The sequence below is a fragment of the Micromys minutus genome (assembly GCF_963924665.1).
Source record: "Micromys minutus genome assembly, chromosome: 22".
Lineage (NCBI taxonomy): Eukaryota > Metazoa > Chordata > Mammalia > Rodentia > Muridae > Micromys > Micromys minutus.
In genome coordinates, this window is record NC_137957.1 from 27,792,001 (window position 1) to 27,815,148 (window position 23,148).

Sequence of the window (23,148 nt, forward strand, 5' to 3'; positions counted from 1 at the left end):
AGAGAGAGCATAAGGGAAGGAGAAGGGAGGGAAGAAGGGAAGGGGAGGGAGGGAGGAAGGAGAAAGGAAGTGAGGGAGGGAAGTAGGTAGGTTGTAGTGACTGAGAGATTCAGGGGCTTTGCTTCTAACTCACCATTACCACCCCTTCAAAGCATCTTCTATGGAACAGAAACATTTTCCATCCTGTTAAAAATCAAGAATGTCAGACCTGCTCTAGAGCTATACAATAGGACTCAAGATTCGGAGTTGACCATTGTACTTGCTCAAGTTTGCTGGACATTGGTTAACAGGTATTATGAAAAGCAATTCTGAAGTTAAAAAAGTACTGAGTGTTCATATTCACAAAAAGAAGACACCATTTAAAAAAAATCAGATAATTTCTTCAAAAGCTATTGGAAATGACCAATTATTATTGTTATTTATTTTTTGGGCATACTTATTTTTACAAAAGATTTTAAGTATAATGAGGAAACTATGAAATCTCACATGAAAGATGACAGAGGGAAGGTGACTGATGGTGACAATCAGTTCAGTCAGTGTAACCATGGGAACATCCTTAAGTCACTCTGTGGAAAGGGTCATCTCATCAGGCTTGCTTACTTTTCTAGAGTCACAATGGGGAGAAAGTTTATCTCTAAGAATCACAATGGGGAGAAAGTTTATCCTTCAGTTGGAGAAAATACAGCAAAGCCAAAGAAGAAAGCGTGAGGTGAAGAAGGAAATTACAGAGATAGCTTAAGAAAATAAAATGAGTTTGATAGAGAAAAAATAATATTAAAAGTATAGGCAGTATCTCCTATGGGTGCCCCAGACACCAAAAATAAGAAATACAGTGTGTTTCAGAGCTGGTTACCCACAAAGTCACTACAGCCACCAACTCCTGTCAGCAACTCAGCAGAAGAATGATGCCAAGGGCAGAATCCACATCCACAAACATCCACTCATCCAAATTGCAACCATTGCCTATGACAGGTCCTTCTTGGAATCCTGTTATCGTGGCAAACATCTTTACTAGCACAGAGGTCTCTACAGAGGAAGAAAACAAAAAACAAAAAACCAGAAAAGAGTGTTGAGCTTGAGGCATGGTTCTTCTGTGGCAACAAGAGAAACTGCTGGTTCTGCTGTTGTTCACGCACAAAGAAGGCTGTGAATTTTCAGGCAGGAACAAATAAAATGCACACCCCAAAATTCCTTTTTTAGAAGCAAAATAAGTAAATAGAGAAATCAATTTTTTTTTTTTTTTTTTTTTTTTTTTAATGGAGCAGACAGCTTAAGTTTAAGGACTGAGAAGATTCAGCAACAGACCATCTTAGTGATTTCAAGTTTTCTGGAATAGTCCAAGCATCAGGAGCACAGCCAAAAAAAAATGTGCCAACATGATAGGACTAAACAATTTCCTAATTCTATTTGAGCTACACACTGCTTAGGGATAGAGTACTTAAGAACACAAGAAAACTGAATCCAGTTCAACTCGACCTTGGAAGATATTTATGGCAGAGCCTATTCAAAGAATGTTAATTAGGCTCCTAAAATTTGCAAGTGTCTGTGAGGTGAGCTAAATCTTGAGTGAAATTCAAGTTCTAAGAAGCATAACAGCAACTGAATTATATCATCTTTCATATCAAGAAAAATCTAACCGAATTTTTTGTTTTGTTTTGTTTTGTCACATTCAGTATCAGGAAGATAATTGCCTTAAAGCTTCTGGGCATGGAATCAGTTAACCGTGTATCTCTCATCCATTAATTAGATGGTTCTATATAGAGCAAGGCCATGCAGGGAGGGAGGTGATAGCAGTCTCAGAATCACAGAAATTATTTAATGATGGTGACCTTTGAGCATTTGGAGACAAGGGTCATGATAATCAAAACTATAAACAACACAGTGATGTGTGTATATTATACCTCAGTGGCTCTCAACAAAAGTAGCAGACGCGAATGTCACCGTGCCCTGTGTTGTTACCTCCATCTTGCTGGCTATTAGTCTGTTCTAAGGAAACTTATTTATCTTCTCGGTGTGAGCTCTCAGAAACTAGGAATTGAATTTAACCCAGTCATCGCTGGGTTTGCAGCAAGTATCACAGGTTGATATTAATCCATGCTAATCCTTTATTGAGTGTATTATAGATATTTTCCTGGGTCACCAGAGAATGGAGCGGTTCAAAGTGAGTTAGAAAATTATCCTCCTTGTATTCTGGCTTTTACAAACTGGTTCAAATGATACTTCTATGTGGAAAGATTTTTACTTGAGGTGAGAATCCAAGACAATCGGGCTGTTGTAGTTTGGCTATGGACTTTAATGTGGTGTCAGAGGACTCTTTATTTGAGGCAGAGAACTCTTTATTTAAGAAGGCACCATTAAGTTTTGATGGAAGGAGCCAGAATGAGAGCTTTTAAACAAAACCCATTGACAGACTCTCAAAGTGGCTGGTACAAAGATCTCCACATATGAAACTAGACGAGTATATCCAGATGATGGTGGAAAAGCTAATAAAATATGCCTAGCACCAACTGAAGCAGCAACCGAACTTTGCTGTCAACTGGAATTTTGTTTTATACTTTCTTTATAAAATGGAGCATGTTGTGTGTGTGTGTGTGTGTGTGTGTGTGTGTGTGTGTGTGTGTATGATTCTGTTCAGATGAGTCCAGAACACAAAGAATCCCTCTTTCTGTCTTCGTCTCTCTTTCTGCCTCTCTCTGTATGTATATGTATAATTTAGAGCTTTGGAAACCTTAGCTTTTCTGTCAACTTTGTGAAAAGTATCTCCTGTGTTCCCTGGGTCGGGTTGGTGCTGTGTCGGAATGATCAGCTAAATTGGTCTCAAAGTCCTGTCTTTCAATTTGTACCGAGGTAACGCACCAAATTAAATATAAAAAGGTTTTTATACACATGGGTTTGATGACAGAAACTAATAATAAAATATTCCCGAAGTCATTAGGAATTACAACTACTGTAACATGTGTGCCTCAGTAGGTGGCGGAGAGGAGAGAAGAAACTACGGCTCTACGCTCAGTGTTCTGGCCTGTGAACATCTGAGTGATCGTAGCCCACCATTCTCTGAACATCAGTGTGCCTGATGGGAAGTGAGACAGAGATTAGAAGAACCCTGCCTGGGACTGCAGGCTTGGGCAAGAAGCAAACCAAAGATGGTGGCCAGACTGGTGCCGTGGGATCCTGGACAGGGATATAGCCTGCGATGACAACCAGTCCAGCACCAAGTGGGCCAGGAGTAGCATATCATGCTGGGGATGAACCTTGCCCAGTGCCACGACGTACAAATCGGTATAGTACTCCTGAGACCAACGCTGAGAAAACCGCAGGTGCTCAGAGACCATAACAACACTAAGCAAATGACAGAAATGGGAGAGAGAAAGAGAAGATGGGCTCAAGGAAGCGAGGCAGAGCTGGAAGATAGTGAGAAACAGCCTGATGGGCATAGCCAGTGATACCGCATGAGAACATGGTAGACTCCTGGCCTGTGATGCCAGCCGGGACCACAGTGCAGGTCTGTGGTCCTGTAGGAGCAGAGGTCTGTTTCTACCAAAGGCCAGGCAGATGTCTCTGGTCTGAATTGCGGCCCAGGGACAAGTTGATGTCTGAGGGTTGTGCTGAACCGGCCCCACCCTTTGTGTTGGCTTAGAGGAAGAGCTGGCTCTGGGCCACGAGAGCCCATCAGCATCTGCAGCACTCGGGAGATGGGCACTGCACCTCGCCTGGCCAGCACAATAAAGCTGACACTGATGGTGGGCGAATGCTGGCATCGAAGATATGAGCGTAGGAGAGCTGGCCCCACTCACTACGTGTCTGGCATGTGGTGATGTGAGTGGAGGAGATATGCCCTCCTACTGTCCCTTGCTACCCATGACATACAGGAGAGCCAGCCTGGATCATCGGAGCAGGAGAGCTGTCTCTGCTCCTTGCCTACTGCAGCACTCAGTTAAGGGGGCCTTGCACATTGTCTGGGGAGAATGGTAAAGATGGTTTTCGATGAGGAGATTGTGGGTAGGCTAGACAGAGAATGTGAACAGGGTGTAAGTGAAGGAGAGTCAGTTCTGCCTCTTGTCTGCTGTGCAGTGTTGGGGATGAGAAGGAGATGTTGTCCTCCTGTCCCTCACTACTTTTGGCAGGTGTAAGACCTACCCCTCACCCTGCACCTTGCCTTGAGTCAGTCCTGAGGTTGTGAGAGCAAGAGAACCTGCTGACTGACCAGATTAAATACTTCTCAGGCCCAGATCCAGGGCTTTGAATTGGTCCACCTCAATGTCTACTACATCAATGAACTGCTGGCATGCAGAAAAGGGCTGATCCTACAGATTTAAAATTACAGGGTCTCCATGACACAGGGCAACAGCAGGATATCCAAGAGGACTTTCAGTGAGGATCCAGCATTGATAGAATAGCAGAAGCCAGAGGTCTGGTATCAGACCAATGAGTCATTGCAATGAATATTTGCAAGCAAAAGACACGGTGACTCCCTACAGCTTCATGACTAGAATTGTTTTCCTCTATTTGGGTAGTAGGTAGGTACAAGAGTGGGAAGATGGATAGAATGAGGATGCATGCTCTAAAATTCACAAAGAACCAAATAAAGTAATATAAAAATTAATATCTTAAAAAGATATTATGTTAAGAATACACATATATATATCCTGTATCTCCTGTTAAATATAATCAATAATTTTCTTGTCTATTTTCTCTAGTAGCCCAAGCTGACCTCAGACTTGCTGTGTAGCCAAAACTGGACTGTACCTTCTCATTCCCCTACTTCTTTCTCCAAAGTGTTAGGATTCAAGGTACGTTGTCCCCATGCCTTACTTAGAATAATACTGAGTGTCATTGCTCCATTTAATTCACATGCTGTTGTTGCTTAGGACACAAAGAGAACTTCCCAGACCTATCTGTTCCAATGTTCCAAGTTGACAAGTCTGAATACGTATTAACACTAAGAAAAATATTTATTTTATTTACTTGCATGTCTGCAGGTGGGTGCAAGTGAGTTTACATGTGGATGTGCACATGCATATGCCTTTGCATGTGTGGAATTCAGAAGACATTTCCACTTCTGCAAAGCTGGAGTTACAGGTGTTTGTGGAATATGTGCTTTATTGTGCAAATGCTGGCATCTAAACTCTCTGGTCTGAGTGATTGTCCAGCAAATGTTTTTTCCTGGGCCGTCTAGCCAGCCCATGTTGTTTACTTCTATAAGTTTTTTACATTAGCATTCGAAGGTTTCATCATGACATTGTCATATTGCTGTGCCATCTTGAATTCTTAAAAGAAATCTGGCTTATGTTAGAAAAACAAAGCGAAGAAACACCGGTGGGCTACAGTATTTGGAAAAGGTAGTAAATTAGAGATCTGAAGATATCAGAGAACATTCACGCATGCTTGTAGTACAGAATGACAGTCTCCCATAAGTGAGAGTTTTGATGGAATGGAAGGACGTATATTAAAGAAAGAAATAGCTGGAATATTTTTAAAAAGTGATAAAAGTATCTAATCCTAGATTTACCATCTTCCATTCAATTACACATAAAATGAGTCAAAAGAAACTCTACTGAAGGCACTGAGAACTTAGATCACTGTTGACAAAGAGTGGAGTTTAATTTGCAGTGAAGGAGGGAAGAAACTTCCTGCAAAGAACGTGTGTTTGGAATTAGAGTTAATGGGTAATCCCTCAACAACATAATGGAGAAATCCAGACACATTATTTCCACTTGTTAGAGAAGATTGTGACTCTAGAATTCTATTTCTCAAGTTTTTCAAAAATGAAATATAATGTACCCACACATAAAATGAAAATCTTCATTCACAAAGGATTGGCTGAAGTTAGAAGACCAGAGCTAGATTTTAGTATCAAAATTTACTAACATGCTAGGAGATTAGCCAGGAAATGAAAAATCTCAGCCATCTACACAAAGCAATAATGGTAATGCGTCATACCTGAACTTCTTAACTAGAGGAATTCCAGACTGTATGCAAAAATATATCTGTGACATAATGTTCATATATATTTTGAATAACAACAAAAAGCTTATAAAAGTATTCATTAACAATAACTTTACAATTAGTTGCACAAAGAAATTCATACGTTAATTTGCAGCTATGGAAATGTATGATCCACAGCTATTTGTTTCCATTGGAATGATGCAAACCCAATCATTTCTTATACTAGAGGATTTTATTTTTACTTTTATTGTTCAAAAACCTGTGGTTTTGATAGAGTTGGGGAACAGAAGGAAATAGAAGACAATGTGTTTTTACTTGCCGCTTGATTGCAATGTCCGATTTTCAATATAATGTCATGAACTGAACTGTGTTTCTGTAATTTCATTAGCCAGCCTATCTCATAAAATCAGCCAAAGGCAGTCTGGATCAACATTTCTTCAATTTTCTAATTATGAGAATAGTGTGTCCATCTTTTCTTCCTACCATGTGAATGTTTTTATGAGATAAACTCTCACTTTAATATGTATTGTCGCCACTGACTGCGTGCACATGGACGATCAGTTAGAAAAAGTACATTTTGTAAATTACAACTTGTTCTCTTCCCTCTTTATTGTGACCCACAGTAAATAAGCTTTTCTCCACTATTATTTTACTATATAGAACATACAAAGCTGGACTAAAAGAAAATGAAACAATTACACCTTACACATTTTTACTGCAATTTTGACTTTAGAACAAAAGACAAGAGCTTTTCTATGACCAAGAAAAATTTTGAGTCACACTTTAACAAATATCATTTTAGTTTAATATTAAAGCAATTTCATGCACTTGAATATGTACACAGATTATTTTCTGAGTATCCAGTGTGAAGTGGATGTATATGTTGTATAGTTACCGAGGCTCAATTATACTTAAGTATAACTTTATTGAGAGTAATCAACCTGAAAACAAACAAACAAACAAAAACTATGTCTAAGGAGCAAGTACTTAAAACTCAACATCTTGGGGGGACTCAGCAAGTTGAGAAAGGATGCCAGTGCTCAAAGAAAGAAGAAAAGGAACAAGTAATCATGCTAATTGAAAAGAGCAAGGATAATCTTTAACACAATCATTTGTTTTGATAAAAACATTTAACCTTTTTTAATTTTATGTTTTTCCCTTTTATTAGATTTTTCTCAAAAAATATATCCCAACTGCAGTCTCTCCTTTCTCTACTCTTTCTACCTCCCATCCTATCCAGATCTACTTCCTTTCTGTCTCATTAGAAAACAAAGGAGGTTCTAAGGGATAATTACAATACAATGCAGTGCAATACAATCCAGTACAGTACAGTACAGTATAATACAATATAATATAAAGAATATTAGTCAAAAATAACACACTGGCATTGCATAAAACAAACAGAAGGAAAAGAACCCAAGAGAAGGCACAATAAACAGATACCCAAATTGTTTGCACACTCAGAACCATAAAAAACCCACTAATCTGGCAGCATAATATATATGCCAAGGACTTGGTGCAAACCCGTGCAGGTTTTGTCTATCCTGCCTCAATCTCTGAGTTCATATAAGCTTTGCTCATAAGGATTCCAAAGGGTCTTGTTCTTTTGATATCCTTTGTTCCCTCTAGCTCTTACATTCTTTGCTCCTTCTCCTTTTCCTGGTTTCCTATGGTCTCAGGGAAGTGATTTGATGGAGACACCTCCTTTAGGACTAGCTGTTCCAAGGTCTCTCATTATTCGCTTTATGTCTGAAAGAAACATCTTTGATGATTGCTGCACAAGACACTGAACTATAACAGAATATTGTTAGGAGTAATTTTGCTGCTTTTTTTTGTTCTTAATGTTCTTCAACAATAGTGTTTGGTTTTGCCCTAGCTATGTTTTGTGACGATAAATGGTCAGATGGGGTTCTAGCTGCCCCTATCATCCATAACTGTCAATTCTATTTTCTTTTCACAATGAGATCTATCTGTGACTCCAAGTTCCCTACTTTCTACCGAACCTCTGTGTTTCTACATACTGTAGCTTAGTTATTATTGACTTAATAAACCATAGAGAATCAAATAATCTTATTAAAAATAGGGTGCAGAGCTAAACACTAGTCCGCTGTTAGTAGGGTTGTAAGCTACTACAACCTTTCTGGAAATCAGTCTGGTGGCTCCTCAGAAATTTGGACATAGTACTACCTGAAAACCTAGCTATTCCACTCCTGGGCATATACCACAAAGATGCTCCAACATATAATAAGGAAACATGCTCCACCATGTTCATAGCAGCCTTATTTATAATAGCCATAAGCTGGAAAGAACCCAGATGTCCATCAACAGATGAATGGATACAGAAAATGTCATACATTTACACAATGGAGTACTTTACAGCTATTAGAAACAATGATTTCATGAAATTTATAGGCAAATGGACAGAACTAAAGACTATCATCCTGAGTGAGGTAACCCAGACACAAAAGAACACACATAATATGCACTCACTGATAAGTGGATACTAGCAACAGAAAACTCTGAATACCCAATAACTAAAAAACAATTTACAGACATTTTGAAGTTCAAAAAGAAGGAAGTCCAAATTGGTATGCCTTAGTCCTTCTTAGAAAAAGGAACAAAACTCCCATGGGAAGAAATGCAAGGTCTAATAGAGGAACGGGGATTGAAGAAAAGATCACTCAGAAGCCGCCTCACCTTGAGATCTACCACATATGCAGTCACAAATCCAAGCACTATAGCCAATCTCAAAAAATATTTACTGGCAGGAACCAGACAGAGATGCCCGCTCAGGGACTATGCTAGAGTCATATAGATATGGCTGAGCATGCTTGCAGCTAACTATCAGTCTGAACTCAGGGACCCCCAATGAGGTTGGTAAAGAAAGGACCTAAGGAGCTGAAAGTGGTTTAAACATCATGGGAAGAACAACATTATCAACCAAGCAAACCCTTCAAAACTCCCATGGAGTAAAACACCAACATATGTGTGCACTTTTAGAGACCTATTGATCCAGTTGCTCATACGTAGCTGAAGATAGCAGTGTCTGGAATCAGTGTGAGAAGAGGCTTTTGGTCCAGGGAGGACTTGTTTTCCCAATGTAGGGGAATGATAAGGTAATGGGGTGGAGAGGGTGATCAGGAGGGAGTGCACCTTTGTGAAGGCGAATAGAGGGAAAGCAGGAGGATGGAAGCAGGGCAGGGTAAAGGGATAACATCTCAAATGTAAATACAGACTATCCAAAAAAAAAAAGACAAAAAGCTAACATCCAAATAGTAGTAAATACATACATCATTTCACTTTCTGAACCTGGGATACATCATTTATTGGAGTCCATCTTACCTGTAATAAGAGATAATGGAGCTCAAGTTCTGATATATGGGGTATGATACTTTTTGTGTTTTATTAAATACTAGTCCTTAATCAAGTTTTAGCAAAATAGGTAGTTTTTTGTTTGGTTTGGTTTGGTTGTTAAATATCTAAATACCTTCCATATTTCTCTGATAATAACAGCATGCATTTCACATGGAAAGACCCTGAGAATGTAAACTGCATTAAAAATAAAAATGAAAACAAAACCCCTCCATTTTATTGTTGTTGACTTATGGCTGTGTTTGAGCATCTTATTATGAACGATTCTTTTCTTTCTTCTTTTTTTATTTGCTCCCACCTTCCTTCCCTCCCTTCTTCTCTCTTTCCCTCTTTCATCCTTTGCTACACCTCTTTCTTCTTTCTTCTCCTTCTTTTCTTCTTTCCTCCTCTTTCTTCCTTCCTTCCTTCCTTCCTTCCTTCCTTTCTTTCTTTCTTTCTTTCTTTCTTTCTTTCTTTCTTTCCATAATGATCATTACCACTATATAGAATTAGGAATACTGTTGAGGAAGCTTGTTGAGAGGATAAGAGAATGACTGTTATTTATGTTCAGAGCAATAGTGACTAATAATATAAGGGTTAATAGCTAAAGTTCACTCAGCACTCATGTGACAGATGCTATACTCAATTATATATACCTACTTATGTGGATATATTTATATATTCAAATAAATATCATTAAGTTAAGACATTTCAATATTCCACTTTTAAAAAATGAAAAGATACTGTAGGACAGTATATAACTTGCATATTAATAGAAGAATGTATACGTGGAGTTGAGACTTGGACCCTAGCAGTCTAGATGGATGCATATGTGTCATACAGCACTATATTCCAAATGAAACAGCCACCAAATATGACCATTTATAAGAGGGTCCCTACAGCAGGCTTGTTGACAAGTCATATTCTTGCATAAAGGGAGTAATACAGACAATCACTGAAATCCCTTCTAAATTCTGACTGCTCCCTCTTTCCCTACACAGCTCACACTGCCAAGCAATTCTGCCTTAATGGCACATGCTTTTGTGGTATTAGGAGATGCCAGAATGTATAAACTGTAGAAGGTTGTCTAGGAAAGGGCAGGGGTGATGGGATTCCATCTATACAGCTATGGAAAAGTCTTCATCCATGCTAGGACAGGAATCCCTGGTGGTGTGGTTGCCTCAGAGTAAATAATCCTTTACCCAGGCTCCATGAGTATGCCTAACAGCCTAACATGAGTTCCTCAAATTGCAGCTTCAGGATAAGAATTTGGAGTAGATATTTTTTACCCCAGGAGAAATATTATCCCAAGGTCATACTTCATTCTTGTGCCTTAATTTCTAACTTTTCAAGGCTTAAATTTGCTTTTTTACTCACAGAAAGCCACGGTAGGAGGTGAAGGAGGCAGAGAGGAGGGAGAGGACGAGAAGGGCTGCAGATTGGTTGGAGCTATTCATGTTTCTACAGCATGTCAACTTCTACATTTCTACCTTTGTCAGAAGCATACTGAAAAAAATTACATTTCAATATAACTAATGATTCCGTTACGCACTGCTTTTGTTTCAATAAGACAAATTATCCCTTACATGGAACTATATTTAGAACAGAAGCAATTAGTTATTTTAATTTTCAGCCTTATGAATGATAGCCAACAAGTATCCTGTCAGCATTTTTCAACTTGAGGAGATTGCACAGAGCATAGTTCCAGATTAAAATAGACTACAGCTTTATTTTGGAAACAATGCTTCTGCATGCGTTACCAGAGTTTTCTTCCATTTTAGGGACTCTGATTAATTAAACTGATGATGACATCTAGTTTGAGACTCACTATGTGTAGAGTGAGCTCACATCAGATAATATCTGGGGAAAAACATGACATTTGCCCTCAAAATGAACTTAGAAGCAATGCATGAAAATTGTAATTGTGGCTTATTAAACAACTATTAATTGCCAATTTCTCTACTGAATTCATAACCTAGTAATAAATACTAATCTTTCCTGAGTTAAATATTAACTAATTCTTTAATCTACTATGTTCCATGTCAAACCAAAGGTTTAAAGAACATCAAATAATACATTTAATTTATTAAGCAGCCATTTAATCATGGGTATCCATAATATATATATATATATATATATATATATATATATATATATATATATATATATACATATATACACACACACATATAGATACATATATACATACATACATACATATATATATACATATATATATGTATATATATATATATACACTAAACACTTTATATATTTTGTTTTGTCTGTATTTATGTACTAGGTCAACAAAAAATGTTCCAAATGCTGACAATAATTAGTAAGGCTGATATTTTCTGTAATATAAAATGCAGGTTTATTCAGTGGTCTTACTTTGCTTATGTAGTCATACCTATCCCAACTCCAAGACACTGGATAAATTAGTCAAGTTATTCTATCTCTTGAAACATATGGAGTAAGTACATTTTATAAAAAGAAAAGCTTAGTGAGGACTAATTCAGTAAAATTTAATGAGCCAAGTGAAATATAGAGTAGTTTACAGGAAGTTGTATCTGTGTGTAGGAATATATCATAATTATGCACAATGCTTGATTTTAAAATTGTTCACCCTGTAATGGGAGATTATTCCTGAGGGTAGAAGAATGTCCACATTGTTTTATTCATAGTATCAATTATTACCCCATGTCAAATACTTCATCTTTATAACAATAGTCAAATGTTTCTTTTCTTAGTGACTGAACAGTGTATTAGTCTGATGTTTTGTGGTCGATATTATTCTGTAGATTTATCAAGAAATCCTGGCCAATACTCATTTAGTAGTAAAGATAGAAAATGTTTTCTTTGATGTGGGCCCACATACTCAGCTAAAAGTTTAAATTTAACTACTTCCAACATCACCTCCTCTACCTCTCAATGTCCCTGTGTCTGAGTCTGTCACCAAAGTATGTATAATTATCTCAGTACTTAAAACAAAAAAGGGCAAATGGATATAAGATGTAGTTAAGTGGGGAATATACCTTCCTCTACCTGCCTCTCATATCTCATGTGCACATCCTTCTGGGCTAATTATCGTTATCCTTTGTGTCTCACTTTGAAACTACGTCCTTAAGAAATATTTGTTTGATTGTCTTCCATATTCTTCACATCTAGTCTATCCCAACATCTGGGTTCAGTAGGATGGTATTTTTTATTTCATTTTTAATTTTAATTATATGTGTGAGTGGGTGTACACATGAATGTTTTTCACTTAGAGTCCTGAAGAGGGCCTTAGATCCGCTGAAGCTGGTGTCACGGGTGTCTAATAGCTGCTGGTATGGGTGGTAGGTTCTGAAGGCGGTCCTCTGCAAGACTAGTTTGCATTCTCAACTACTCAGCTGTCTTTCTAGCTACCCACTAGTGTGTATGAGTAAGGAAATTTTTTAAAAAAAAGTATTTGTATAGTCACAGGAAAACTAATAAGAAAATACAGTTCTCTGGTCTGTGTTTCCTTTCTGCTTCCTTAAATACTCTGACACCTCTGACCAAACTGGCATATTTACTGGCATCCACTTTAATAAGTTCTTATGTCCAAAACTACATAGTTTACATCAGAGTTCATTTTTGCTTTTAAAACTGATGTGATGTATTCACCTTGATGACATACACAACAGTTTCACTGCTTTAATGGTTCTTTTGCTCCATTCTTTCCTCCTGCCCTCCCTTCCATTTCCTTTGGTGTGGGATCTCCCATAACTCAAGCTGGTCTCAGTTATTTACAGGATGCCTTGATCTTCTGGTCCTTCTGCTCTAACCTCCCAAATGGCTTATCAAGGGAACTGCACTGTCTTGTATAGTTTCAGGCAATATTAGGGCTTCATGTATGTTAGGCAAAAACTCAGTCAACCTAGTAAGTCCTTCCCAATTTTGTGTCTTCTTTCTTTTAACCACTTCACTAAAAAAGTTTTTCCTTTTATACGAAGTGATTTTAATCATGATATTCCTTAACGCAACAATCCATGGGCTTTTAGTTAGTATTAGGATTTAAGGTCACTTTATAATTTTTCATCTCTTATTTTCATCATTAAAAAAACTATTTATTTGTATTTACTTGCACAGATGTGACTGAATGTCTCCATGTTCACTCCATGTGTACAGCTGTTTCAGAGGTCAGCTAAGGGCATCAGATACCCTGAAACTTGAATGAATTATTGGCTGTGAGCTACCCAACATGGGAGTGCTAAATAAAACTGGGTTCTCTGCAAACTAATTCATAATTGATGAGCTGATTCTCCCGATCCATAGCTTCATTTTCTTTGTTACTGAATACTATTCAATTGTCTGGATGGATTGCATAATATTTAAGCACTGGTCTCCTGAAAGATACTTCAATTGCTCCCTTGTTTTGGCAGTTGTGAATAGGACTGTTACAAACTTATGTTTAGGCTTCTGTCTGTTCACACAAAGGGGCCAACTGGAGCTCTTACAGCAGGAGTTTGTTTTGTAAGAGTCTGCAAGCTGTCCTCCAGCATTTTGTCTTTGTTCATGCATTCCCACCAGAAAGAGAGGCGACACATCATTGTTCCACATGTCTCCCAGTTGTAAATGTCTTTGTTTTGTATTTGGGTCTTTTTTTCCCTCTGGTTATGCATTTATCTCACTGAAATTGTCAAAGATGTTGCCCGTTTTTTACATGCTTCTCGCTCATTCATATTCCTTCTTTGGTGAGTTATCTAGTCAGGTGTCTCGACCACTTTTAAATGAATTGGTTTATTAAAATGATTATTTTATATTGTTTAGTTTTTAATCTTCTTTTTATACTTTGGATGACAGGCTCTTATATCATATGGAATTTGCAAATATTTTTCCTTGCCTATGCTATGCTCTTTCAGTCTCTGAAAGCCTGTTAGAGAACAGTTTTTACTCTTAAGGGTGTTCAGCTTATCAGGAATTTTACAGATAACATTTCCCATTGCCTGCTTAGTATGCTGGGACTAGATACTATACCTCAGGATTCATATAAATAACTGTTCTATTTACTGTTGTGGAAGCCAATTAGCATATGATCAAGGTGTCAATAGACCCAGTGTTTGAGGAAAGCTGATATATGTTGATCCATGGCTTATTCTAACTGTGATGTATTCGAGGTCTTTCATTACTTCATATTATCTTTTAACTCAATTTCTCTACAGTCCCAGCATAATGTTCTAAAATTTGTCTTGGAGTTATGTTAAATTTATGAATAAAAGGAACTAACATGGAATTATTGAATATTCTTATCCATAAATGTGGATTTTGTCCCCACATATTTTTCTTTGTATTAAAAATGTATATCTTTGGCACTCAGATCATCCGTCACCAGGAACAGCAGAGATCCAGGGACACAGGCCTGGTGAGAAGGCTTTCCACTACCCGGAGTACACAGAGATCTCTGCAGAGAGATCTTGGCTGAGCATGCTAAAAGAGTGCGCCCCGCCCCAGCTTGGTTCAGGGAACCAGTAACTTGGCATTGGGCAATTCCCAGACCATCTGCCACAAGGAATAGCAGATATTCAGGGACACAGGATAGGTACAAGGGAGAGGCAAGAACCAATCACTGACAACAAGATGGCAAGAGGAAAGCAAAAGAACATACCCCAGGGAAACCAAGACAACCTGGGAACACCAGAATCCAGCTCTCCCATCACAGAAAACAGCGAAATGCCAAACATTCCAGCAAAAGAAGACACAGACCTGAAATCATACCTCAAGGTGATGATAGAGATTTTTAAACAAGAACGGGAGGAAAAGCAAAAAGAATCAGAAGCTTTTAAAGAGGAAACAAGAAAAACACTCAAAGAAATAAAAGAAATAGAGGAAAACAGAATCAAAGAGATGAAGGAATGGAAGAAGGAATTTAAAATGGAGAATTGACACAATAAAGAAAACACTAAAAGAGATAACCCTAGAAATAGAACACCTAAAAAAGAAATCAGGAGTCACAGAAGCAACCATTTCCAATAGACTACAAGAGATGGAAGAGAGAATCTCGGGGGCCGAAAAAAACATGGAAAACATATACAAAACAGTCAGAGAAGATGCAAAAACCAAAAAGCTCCTAACCCAAAATGTCCAGGATATCCAGGACACAATGAGAAGAGCAAACATAAGGATAATGAGAATAGAAGAGGGAGAAGAATATCAACTAAGAGGCACATTAATATCTTGAACCAAATCGTAGAAGAAAACTTCCCTACCCTGAAGAATGAGATGACCGTGAGCATAAACAAGCTTACCGAGCTCCAAATAGGTTGGATCAGAAAAGAAATTCCTCCCGACACATAATAGTCAAAATGCCAAGTGACCAAAGCAAAGAAAAAATATTAAAAGCAGTAAGGGAAAAAGACCATGTAACATATAAAGGCAGACTAATCAGAATCACACCTGATTTCTCAACAGAGTCTATGAAAGCTAGAAAAGCCTGGTCAGACATCATGCAAACCCTAAGAGAACACAGGTGCCAGCCAAAGCTACAATACCCAGCAAAACTCTCAATTACCATAGATGGAGAGACAAAGATATTCTAAGACAAAACTAAATTTACACAATATCTGACAACAAACTCAACACTACAATGAATTATAGGGGAAAATCCCAATACAACAAGGGGAATTACATCCTAATAAAAACAAGAAAACTCCTAAGCAAGAAAACCAAATGAAGAAAGACATACAGGCATAATTCAACCTCCAAAAGCAAAAATTGCAGGAAACAGCAACCACTATTCCTTGATATCTGTTATCATAATGGACTCATTTGATAAATGGAACTTAATGAGATTGCAAATTTTCTGTAAGGCTAAGGACACAGTCAAGAAAAGAAAATGGCAGCCAACAGAGTGGGCGAAGTTCTTTCCCAACCCCACATAGATAAAGACCTAATATCCAAGGTATGCAAAGAACTCCAGAAGCTAGACACCAGAGAACCAAACAACCTTTTTAAAAGTGAGATACAGAGCTAAACAAAAAGTTCTCAATTGAGGAATATCGAATGGCTGAGAAGCATCTAAGGAAGTGGTCGACATCATTAGCCATCAGGAAAATGGAAATCAAAACAACCCTGAGATTCCACCTCACACCAGTCAGATTGACCAAGTTCCAAAACTCAGATGACAGCAGATGCTGGTGGGGATGTGGAGAAAGAGGAACACTTCTCCACTGTTGGTGGGGTTGTAAACTGGTACAACCACTCTGGAAATCAGTCTGGCAATTCCTCAGAAAATTGGATATAGTACTACCTGAAGACCCAGTTATTCCACTTCTGGGCATTTACCCCAGAGACACTCCAACATTCAACAAACACACAGTTACTACAATGTTTATAGCAGCTCTATTTATAGTAGCCAGAAGCTGGAAAGAACTTAGATGTCCTTCAGTGGATGAATGGATACAAAAATTGTGGTACATTTAAACAATAGAGTACTACTCAGCGATCAGAGAAAATGATCTTATGAAATTCTTAAGAAAATGGATGCATATTGAGAATATCATCCTGAGTGAGATAACCCAGTCACAAAAGAACAGACATAATATGCAGTCACTGATAATTGGATACTAACCCCAGAAAGCTCTGAACACCCCAGAAATACATCACAGACTGTGTGAAGTTCAAGAATAGAAAAAGAAAAAACCATTATGTTTACTCATTCCACACCAAGCAAACCTTAACTAATTCTAGGTTACATCTTGTTTTACATGTCCTTTACGCTCATTGCAACTAGTAAGATTTTAATGCACACTATCAAATCTTACTTTAAAAAAAGCACTGACAAAAATGTTTTTGTATATTTTTATGCAAAAATGCTTAAAATTTGTACATTTATCTTTTTTAAATAAAGTCCTTCAATTAAAAAGTTAAAGAAAAGAAATTTCTAGAAAAAAGTATATCTTTTCTAGTATAGATATTACACATAGTCTGCTATATCTTTTTAAATTAACCACTAAGTTATTTAAATAAAATTTAAAATTTTCATCTTTACAGCTAGACTGTTTAGTTACATGACATCAAAATCTATAGCTGATTTATTCCCAACTGTACTTTTAGTACTATTGCATTAAATAAAGGAATTGGTGCATTAACTTAAAAGCATAGTGTGGCTAACAGATTTTTCACACAGTGCTCACTCTATGCGAAATAAATTGTCTAGCTGTGAGGTAATAAATTATGATTCATCACTGATTTGTTCTAAAACGGGTATGGTCATTCTTGCCCACACAATATTATGAAAATCAGCCAGGAAAGACATTTGTTAACTATTAACAAGTAGAGTGATGACTGTCTCTGTCTCTGTTCCCTGCTATTGGATCCCATTTCCCCTATCTGAACTCTGGTTGGTCCTCAGTGGGAAAGGATGTGCCCAGTTCTGCTGTGACTAGATGTGCTAGGGTGGAGTGGTACTCAAGGGGTCTTCCCCTCTCTGAAGAGAAGGGGAGCAACAGTGGAGTGAAGGATTTGTAAGGGTGGGACTGGATAGAAAGGAGGGAGATGTGACCAGGATGTAAACTGTAATAAAAAAATATTATTGGAAGAAACTAACAAACAAACGTCTTATCTGTAAAAGAAAGAAAGAATTGGTATTTTCTGTTCTTTCTCAACTCATGGCCAAAATTGTGTATGTAACATAGGCAGCCATCTTGCTGTTGGCCTTTGCAAGAAGATGAGGTCAAAGGTGAAATGTGAAAGAAGAAAACCTAGAGAGACTAAAAACTGATCATCAAATCAACCAGTCTTTAGTGTACATTTTCTGTGATATTAAATTACTCTGATTTTACATAATATAATAAATATATTTTTTATAGTTAAGTTTAAGGTGTTAACACCTTATGTGGAAATAAGGTTCAGTCTATTTACTGTTTCAGCATAGAAAATTCCTGTTTGAGTTTTACCTATACTGGAAAAAAATTACTTATTGAAGAGAAACATAAAGAATGTCCAAATTTGTTTTGAAATTATTTGATATGTCCACTTCTCTCACTGACTTCTAGAGTACACTTGGTGTAGATTGATTTCTGTATGCAGGTGAGTGCTGGCACAAGTTAGGTCCAGGTGATACATAGTTGGATGGTAGAGAATGGGGCAGGGACAAAGTCTTTGTAAGATGGGAGAGAAGGAGAAAGAATCAACATGGAGCTAAGGAAGGAAGTTCTAGACCCAAGTGGTCTTTCTTTTTTTAAGTGAAAAACTTCATTTTAAAAAACAAAGATAAATGTATGTATTTTAAAATCATTTTTTGCATAACAGTATATGAATACATTATTGTCAGTACTTTTTTTTTGAAAGGTTTGACAGTATGCCTTAAAAAATCTTACTAGTTACAATGAGAATAAAGTACGTTGTAAAACAAGATGTAACCTGGAAATAGTCAAAGTTTTCTTAGTGTGTAAAGATTAACCATGATGATTTTTCTTTTTTTGGGGGGGGGTTGTTTTGTTTGAAATTCATATAGTCTGTAAGTTGTTTCTGGGCTGTTCAGAGCTTTCTAGGGTTAGTATCCAATTATAGGTGACTGCATATTATGTCTGTTGTTTGGGAATGGGTTACCTCACTCAGGATGATATTGTCTAGATGCATCAATTTCCTTAAGAATTTCATAAAGTCATTGTTTCTGATAGCTGAGTAGTACTCAATTGTGTAAATATACCACAATTTTTGTATCCATTCATCTGCTGAAGGACATCTGGGTTCTTTACAGCTTCTGACTATTATAAATAGACCTGCTATGAACATTGTATGTTGTCTTTGTTGTATGTTGGAGTGTTTCTGGGGTATATGCCCAGAAGTGGAATAACTGGGTCTTCAGGTAGTACTATGTCCAATTTTTTGAGAAATCGCCAGACTGATTTCCAGAGTGGTTGTATTAATTTACAACCCAAAACAAAAGTGGAGAAGTGTTTCTCTTTCTCCACATCCTCGCCAGCATCTGCTGTCATCTGAGTTTTGGATCTTGGTCAATCTGACTGGTGTGAGTTGGAATCTCAGGGTTGTTTTGATTTGTATTTCCCTGATGGCTAAGGATGTTGAGCACTTCCTTAGATGTTGCTCAGCCATTCAATATTCCTCAATTGAGAACTTTTTGTTTAGCTCTGTATCCCATTTTTTAATAGGGTTGTTTAATTATCTGGTGTCTATTTTTTTGAGTTCTTTGTATACCTTGGATATTAGGCCTCTATCAGATGTGGAGTTGGTAAAGATATTTTACCAATCTGTTGGCTACTGTTTTGTTTTCTTGAGTGTGTCCTTAGCCTTACAGAAAATTTGCAATCTCATTAAGTCCCATTTGTCGATATTTGACCTTAGAGCATAAGCCATTACTGTTCTGTTCAGGAGATTTTCTCCTGTCCCTATGTGTTCTAAGGTTTTATCTACTTTCTCTTCTGATTGTTTCTGTGAATCCTGGTTTAATGTGGAGATCTTTGATCCACCTGCATTTGAGCTTTGTACAAGGATATAAGAAAGGGTTTATTTTCATTCTTCTGCATGCTGAGTGCCAGTTGGAACAACACCATTTGTTGAATAGTCTGTCCTTTTTCCATTGAATGTTTATAGCTCCTTTTTCAAAAATCAGGTGACCATATATGTGCGGGCTCATTTCTGGATCTTCTATTCTATTCCATTGATCCACATGTCTATCTCTGAACCGGTAACATGCAGTTTTTAACTCAATTGCCTTGTAATATAGCTTGAGATCAGGGATGGTGATTCCCGCAGGTGTTTTCTTGTTTTTGAGGATGGATTTCACTATTCTAAGTCTTTTGTTATTCCAGATGAAATTGCATATTGCTCTTTCCAAGTCAATGAAGAATTGGCTTGGTATTTTGATTGGGATTGCATTGAATCTGTAGATTGCTTTTGGTAATTTGGCCATTTTTACAATGTAGAACCTTCCAATCCATGAGCATGGGAGATTGTTCCATTTTCTGAGATCTTCCTTGAATTCTTTCTTCAGAGATTTGAAGTTCTTGTCATACAGGTCCTTCACTTGCTTAGTTAGAGTCACACCAAGGTATTTCATATTGTTTGTGACTATTGTGAAGGGTATCTTTTCCCTAACTTCTTTCTCCACATGTTTGTCTTTTGAGTAGAGGAAGGCTACTGATTTGTTTGAGTTTATATTGTGGATTATATTGATGGATTTTCATATATTAAAACATCCCTGCATCCCAGGGATGATGGCTACTTGATCATGGTGAATGATCATTTTTATGTGTTCTTGAATTCTGTTTACAAGGATTTTGTTAAGTATTTTTTCATTAATGTTCATTAGTGAATTTGGTCTGAAGTTTCCTTTCCTTGTGGGGTCTTTTTCTGGTTTAGGAACGATGCTTATTTTAGTCAGGAAAAATGAGTTAGGTAGTGTTCCTTCTGACTCTATTTTGTAGAATTGTTTGGAGAGTATTGGTATTAGGTTGTCAAGAAATGTCTGATAGAATTCTGCACTGAACACATCTAGACCTGGGCTTTTTTTGGTTGGGAGGCTTTTGATGACTGCTTCTAATTCTTTAGGTGTTATGGGATTATTTAGATTTTTTACATGGTCCTGGTTTAACTTTAGAATCTGGTATCTGTCTAGGAATACATCTATTTCCTCCAGATTTTTCCAGCTTTGTTGAGTATAGGCTTTTGTAGTAGGATCTGATTATTTTGAATTTACTTAGCTGTTATTTCTCCACTTTAACTTCTGATTTTGTTAATTTGGAAACTCTCTCTTTGCCATCTAATTAGTCTTGCTAAGGTTTATCAATCTTGTTAATTTTCCCAATGAACCAGCTCTTGCTTTTGTTGATTCTTTGAATGGTTCTTTTTGTTTCTATTTAGTCAATGTCTACTCTGAGTTTGATTATTTCCTGCCATCTACTCCTCTTGGGTATTTCTGCTTCCTTTTGTTCTAGAGCTTTAAACTGTGCTGTCCAGTTGCTAGTGTATGCTCTCTCCAGTTTCTTTTTGGAAGCACTCAGCGCTATGAGCTTTCCTCTCTATACTGCTTTCATTGCATCCAATAGGTTTGGTTATGTTGTATTTTTTTTTCATTATATTCTAGAAAATCCTTAATTTCTTTCTTCATTTCTTCTTTGACCATGCTATTGTTTAATAGAGCATTGTTTAGTTTCCATGTGAATATGGGCTTTTTTTTTCTTTCTTGTTATTAAAGGCCATCCTTAGACCATGATTCTCTGATAGGAAGCATGGGAATATTTAAATCTTCTTATATCTATTGAGGCTCATTTTGTGACTTATTATATGGTCAATTTTAGAGAAGGTGCTGTGAGCTGCTGAGATGAAGGTATATTCTTTTGTTTTAAGATGCAATGTTCTCTAGATGTCTATCAATTCCAATTGGTTCATAACTTCTGCTAGTTTCACTGTGTCCTTGTTCATTTTCTGTTTCTATGATCTGTCCATTGGTAAAAGTGGGGTATTGAGGTCTCCCCCTATTATTGTGTGGGATGCAATGTGTTTTTTGAGCTTTAGTAGGGTTTCTATTATGGGTATGAGCACTCTTGTGTTTAGAGCATATGTGAAGGATTGAGAGTTCCTCCTGAAAAATTTTCCCTGTAATGAGTAAAATGTGTCCTTCCTTTTCTTTTTTGATAACTCTTGTATGAAAATCTACTTTATTCGATATTAGAATGGCCCCTCCAGCTTGCTTCTTGGGGCTGTTTGCTTGGAAGGTTTTTTCCCAACCTTTTACTCTGAGTTAGTGTTTCTTTTTGTCTCTGAGTGAGTTTCCTGTATGCAGCGAAAGTGCTGGTATCTGTTTATGTATCCAGTCTGATAGCCTATATCTTTTTATTGGCAAATTGACTCCATTTATGTTAAAAAATATTAAGGAATTGTGGTTGCTGTTTCCTGCTATTTTTCTTTTAGAGGTAAAATTGTGCCTGTGTGTCTTTCCTCTTTTGGTTTTCTTGCTTAGGAATTTTCTTGTTTTTATTAGGATGTAGTTTTCCTCCTTGTATTTGGTTTTTCCCCTATATATCATTGTAGTGCTGGGTTTGTGGTCATATATTGTGTAAATTTAGTTTTGTCCTGGAATATCTTGGTCTCTCCATCTATGGTGATTGAGAGTTTTTCTGGGTATAACAGCTTGGGCTGACACTTGTGTCCTTTTAGGGTCTGCATGATGTCTCTCTAGGTTCTTCTAGCTTTCATAGTCTCAGTTGAGAAGTCAGGTATGATTCTGATTGGTCTGCCTTTGTGTGTTATGTGACCTTTTTCCCTTACTGCTTTTAGTATTCTTTCTTTGCTTTGGGCACTTGTCGTTTTGATAATTATGTGTCAGGAGGAATTTATTTTCTGGTCCACTCTATTTGGAGTTCTGTAGGCTTCTTTTATGCTCATGGTAATCTCATCCTTAAGGGTAGGGAAGTTTTCTTCTACAATTTTGTTGAAGATATTTACTGTGCCTCCTAGTTGATATTTTTCTCCCTCTTCTATTCCAATTTTCCTTAGTTTTGCTCTTCTCATTGTTTCCTGGATCTCCTAGAAATTTTGGGTTAGGACGTTTTTGCCTTTTGCATGTTCTCTGACTGTTTTGTCTATGTTTTCCATGTTGTCTTCAGCCCCTGAGATTCTATCTTTCATCTCTTGTAAACTGTTGGAGATGCTTGCATCTGTGACTCCTGATTTCTTTTTTAGGCTTTCTACCTCCAGGGTTGTCTCTTTTAGGGTTTTCTTTATTGTTTCCATTTCCATTTTATATTCCTTCTTCAATTCCTTCATCTCTTGTGTTCTGTTTTCCTCTATTTCTTTGATTTCTTTGAGTGTTTTTCTTGTTTCCTCTTTCAAAGCTTCTATTTCTTTATGCTTTTCCTCCTGTTC